This window comes from Eurypyga helias, unplaced genomic scaffold, assembly GCF_000690775.1.
Source record: "Eurypyga helias isolate BGI_N326 unplaced genomic scaffold, ASM69077v1 scaffold14139, whole genome shotgun sequence".
Taxonomy (NCBI): domain Eukaryota; kingdom Metazoa; phylum Chordata; class Aves; order Eurypygiformes; family Eurypygidae; genus Eurypyga; species Eurypyga helias.
Genome location: NW_010272827.1, coordinates 36,617 through 42,061, shown reverse-complemented (window position 1 = coordinate 42,061; position 5,445 = coordinate 36,617). Strand labels below are relative to the sequence as shown.

The 5,445-nt window shown below is 40.6% G+C and overlaps 1 protein-coding gene across 1 annotated transcript in view; it reads left to right on the top strand.

The window, feature by feature from the left end:
- The window catches only part of RFTN1 (raftlin, lipid raft linker 1), a gene marked incomplete at both ends in the record, with an annotated part of 36,420 nt that overhangs the window by 289 nt on the left and 30,686 nt on the right, over positions 1–5,445 (top strand). The gene's annotated exons all lie outside the window — the stretch shown is intronic.

Sequence of the window (5,445 nt, the reverse complement as noted above, 5' to 3'; positions counted from 1 at the left end):
TTTTTTTTTTTTTTTTGGTGGGCTTGAATTAGGTTTAACATGTTCTTTGTGTTTACAATTCATCTGCAGTTTGGCAGACAACTCGGAGAATAACAAGTTGAAATATGCTCTGTATTTTGGGATGTGTTGTCATGAGAGGCAAACAAACAAGCCCTATGCCTGACAATTTGTGAGGATGGTCCTGTTGATACCCTTTAAGAATTTATTACATCTAATTAAGACAGAAGAAATGTTTGCTTAGAAAAGGCATATTTTGTGTTTAGACAGTTACAGTTAATGCAATTAATTTGAGAACGGCAGTACTAATGCATACTTCTTAAATTTATGTGTAGACTTTAGGCCCTTCTCCCTGCTAAACAATACAAGTTCTTTTAATTTTGCAGTCAGTGCAGACTCCTTAAATTAAAAGATGACTCTCCTGCTATGCTCGGTCTCCTAAAATGTATTAGGAATATGTTACATAATCAAAGTCTGAAGGTAAATAAACAAGAGTACTGTTCTTTTATGTTTTAATCTGATTTAAAAACAAACCCAATGGAATGTCCTGCTAAGTAGCCCTGAAGAAAATGAAAATGTGAATATTTGTAAACATATATTTATGATTTTTAGTTAATGATTTAAAACATAATTTAACGGTATCTGACTACCCACCACTGCAGCTACCTGTGTTGTTGCAGCCATTCTGTACAATTTTCCTACATTAGTTGCATTCCTCAGTCCACCCCTTCTTACAGTGATGTGTACTGAAGGCTGGGGGATAATTAAACCTCCATTTCCCAATCCTAGTCCTTTTCTTCATGCTGACTCTTGAAGGAAAGGATGTAACTGGTTTAGACACCTCTTTAAAACTGAAGTAAAACCACCATTCAGATTGTTACAGCCTGGTAATCAATCGGTAGCAATTACGGACAGGGTCGAACTTCGGTCTGTGACGTAAGGAAGACATTTTGCATTTCATTAGCAAATATATGTAGGCAGTAGGTGTTGCAGGCAATTTTAGCTTCTAAAACAGCTCTCAATTTACCTTGATTTGCTTTATTTTTTACACACAGCTTCATGCTGGCTCACCTGATATTATTGTTTAAAGGGTTTCCAGTTTCCTGGTCAAAACGTAAAACGTGTGGCTGAACAGTGGGCTTCTTGAGTAATACTGGGCTGAGCTTGTCTAGTTTTGGGGCCTTGCTTTTCTTGCCTACAAAATATCCTGCTGCAAATAATGAAAGTATTGACATGCATGAGTTTGCAATGTTAAGTAGGCGCGTAAGCACTTCTGTTGGATGGGGGTCCAAGGGTTCAGCATTTTCCAGGACTGAGCTGTGAAGACACATCAGGGAAAAGCATCATCCGTCTCGGCAGAGCGATACGGTCTTCAAGCCAGAGGACTCAGTGTGTTGCTGCTGTCTCGAACTGTATCCAGTAGTTTACATCTGTGCAGAATGATTGTGAGAGTACAAAATTTTAATTGCCTACTCGCTCACTTGGGTGCCAGTGTTTCACACTCTTTAGACAGCTGTAAATGACTGTACAAAATTGAAGACAGTAGAGAGTCTTGAACCAATTATATTTCCTTTTACATTCACACTCCATTTCTTTGCATTCCCTTATCTGTCATTTCTGACTGCCTGGGGAAGCGGAAGAGACTTGGTGCAGCAGGGAAAAAACAGACAAGTACCAGAAAGGGAAATGACATCAGTTTGGTGTTTCATATAATTTAAATGTTCCAATGTCTGGCTGAGAGTATGGGAGAAGCTGCTTCTGTAGCGTGTGGGTGCAAGGAATGTTTGCATTGCCAAGTGCAACGAAGAGTTGTGTGTTGCACAGGTTTCAGATGACTGCGGCCTGCACAGGGACCAGTTTATCCCATTCTACTGACACCCAGGGAGAAAAAATAGGCGTCAGCAGGGGAAAAAAAAAAAAATGACACACTTAATTTTTTTAATTAACCTTTCTCATTACACTGCTGATAAGGAATAAATGACATGGTTTTTCACCGACAACTGTCACGTCTCTGGCATCTGTAGGCTGTCTCTGTATAAAACAGCTGAACTCTTGGGTAGAAGTTAAGGTGTGCTGAGGATATTTGTCGGTTAGATGAGCGGTTATTTCTGTCATAAGATTTTAGAAGTATAAGTAGTCCAGCTGCAGTTTTAGGATCACTAGTAACATCATTTACGCTCTGAAGTACAAAGTGGTCCCCTGCCATTTTCTGTAACGGTGGGGCCCGGAGTTCATGGGGAGCCAAGGGGTGATGAAGAGCTCTGTGCCTTGGTGTGAGGCCCATCCTTGGGCGTCCTGGGCACTTTCTGCAAAACACCCAGAGCTGCAGCTCCTTTCTTACTGCAGTTGGTTCACCATGGACACTAAACGCTTCATCTGTCAGTTGTCTGGCAGATACCAAGTGCAGTTTTTCACCTTGCTGTTTTTGTTGTCTGAATGAAACAGAAATGAAATTATTGTATTAGTGCCTTTTTTTGGCACAGTAGTGTCAATTCTGTGTATACAGAGACAGAACTGAATACTTGGATTAGTCTTTAATGAGTGTTGCACCTTTATATCTCAGTTTTATGTTTTAAAATTAATACTGTTGACTCACATTTTGAGGGCTTAGTTTTATGGCAGTGTGTCTCCAAAGGTACGAAGAGGCTATACTAGCTGCAGCAGACGATGTGTGTCAGGAACTGCATGCTGCTGCTATTGCTGAGATTTGCAATGCCTTAATTTGTTCCAGAATAAAATGGAAAAGGTAGAGCTTAGACATGCTATGCATTAAAACTCATGAAAAAAAGTACCTATTAGGGCTATTTCTCCTATTTTGCCATTGTTCTGTCTACCGAGTAGCTGAAGGATTCTGCCAATGCTCTCATTAAATTTTCTACAATAAACTTAAATATTTTTGTAGCACCTAATTGCATTGTGCACACTAACCAGTTCACTGGAAGGGGTTTGGAAGTCGAAGAGAAGAGAGTCAGATAAAGGAATAATAAATTCAATGCTCCTGTGAATACTTTCTCTCAATTTCAACAGACTTTTTAATTAAAAAGCAATTGGCTGTTTCACTGTCTGTGCTGAGTTCTGAGATACTTGGGTTTCTCAGAGAAAGCATCTTCTAAAAATATATGCAAAGAAAAATCTTCAAACCCCGGTTTTTACAGGTTTTTTGCTGAATGTGGGGAAGGCTTCAGGTGTGAAGTATAGCCCCTGGCCTGCTGGGTCGCATTGATTCACGCGTGAGAAAAGTTGATTCACACTGATTTTCACTTGAAGACAAGAATCTCAGGAAAAAGGATATATGGTGGTACCCTGGAAAGCACGAACGCATGTCTGACAGCTTTCGTGCATTTGGGAGGTTCTGGCTGACCAAGATAAGGAGAGCAGCATGTATGTCGCTCATGTTCCCCCGAGGAACAGAGATCGTTAGTTCTCAGTGTGTGTAGTAACCTTTCTCTCTTTGCCCTTTTACGTCCATACTCGCTAGTTTTTAATATAACAATCTCTGTTTAGGTGTCTTGTGCACGTTACTATTTCGAACAGCTTGTGGCCGTTGCAGATATCCTGTTCCCTGCAAGAAACCGCAAACTCAGCCCCTGAACAAAATTGTAATACAACCGTAGCACAAAGCTGCTTTAATTTATTCTCACCTCCCTGTAGTGTGACACCCCTGTCTGGTATCTAAAAGTTTCAAAATTCAATGTCAATTAAGATGTTTTAATTTCCCTTTCTAAATACTGTGCACAAGAAAGCAAACTCTGTTCTCTTCCACTAGGAAGGAATCATGGTCCGGGCTCATTAACTGCTTACAGCAGTTTTGATGTGTTTGCAGATGCTCCGTTTCGCCACAGTAGAGTGAAGCAGGGGACATAAATTGAATTTTAGAGAGGTCTTTCTCTCCGTTGTTCCATCCGTGTCTTAGGACATGCCCTTCGACAGGTTTTGCCTCCAATCAGTCAAGCAGTCAGCAGGGAAACAGTGCCGTGCAGAAGTAGACTGAGTAGTATAATTTAAGAATAATTTTTTTAGACTAGAGTTCTATGTTTACCTCAAACAACTTCGCAGCTGTTCTCCCTTTATGTAAAATAATGAGGCGTCAGGTGTTCCAGTGATTCACTCGATGAGATGATTCTGATTCTATTTCTATAATTTCCCTATAACCATGAATCCCAATGAATTGCAAACTTTCATCACTTGGCCAAAAATAATTCTGTTTATCTGCAAAGGAATTTGACAGACTGAGTTCAAAAGTTTAATAGAAAAACAGGATTTTTATAGTTGTGTTTTGTTTTGGTTTGGTTTTTTTCTGGTATGCAACATTAATTCCAAGAGATTTCAATTAATGGCGTATTCTCAGATTTTTGTGTTCTCTGCATTAAATTTTTGTGTCCTCTGTGTCTCCTAAGTCTGGATTTACAGAAAATGTAGAAAATGGGTTTAGAGATAGTCTGGACTTATAGAAAGTATAGAGTGTCATGGTGTAAATGCGAAAGATTGAAATGGCTTAAACGTGCGAAGTGAAATCACTTAAACAAGACAGTAGTTGTTGTGTTGTCTCTTTGAGGCTATGTTTGCATTTCCACTTGTCAGTGTCCATTTGGTAGTTGATAAATTATGTTGACTGAAGGGGAAATCCCGATTTTTTTCACAAATAAACCCCAAATCTTTCACTCTGTCTTTTTCCAGTCATATTAAACTCCCCTTTTAATAGTAGTGAACAGCCTTTTCCATGAAAGAAGGAAAAACTGTATTATGTAAGGAATTGATGAAGTATGAAAAGCTAAAATCATGTTGGGAAGAAGCAGCAGCCCCTGGAAGCGCTATGTGAAGTCTTCGTTTGCCCTCTGGCATTTGGATTTGCACGTGCCTTCCGTAGGCAGAGGAAAATGTTTCTAAAAACATCCAGACAACTCATCAAATGTCTGATTTTTATCTGTTTGAGACACTTTCTAGCCCCAAAAAGCTTTTATTCTCTTCAAGCCTTTTTGATAGGCACTGGAAGGAGGGAGTTCTTGCTCTGACCTTGTGTGGAATTCTGTGGGTAGAGCTTTGAGTCATAACTAGTTCCTCTGCCTGACAAGCCCATCTCTGAGTTTCTGTGGATATTTCTTCGTTTTCCACGTGAGACTTTCTGCCACCTTTGACCTTCAGTGGCACATCACTGTATAAAACACGGGCAGTGATCTGGAGTGGTCTTGGAACACGCGCTCTGCCACGTCAGCTGCATCCCCTCGCTCCGGTGTCATTTGCAAACTCGACAAGAGCACGCCTCGTCTCTTCCTCTGCATCATCGATGGAGGTGTTAAACAGGACATGTCCCAGGTTGCAGACCCCTGGGTGGGGACTCCACTCGTCACTGGCCTCTGGACAGGGCATCATCCTTAACCGTGGAACTGGTTTTTATTCACCTGGTTTTCCAGGCTGTAGTACCGTAACTTGCACAGGGGAATAGTGTGA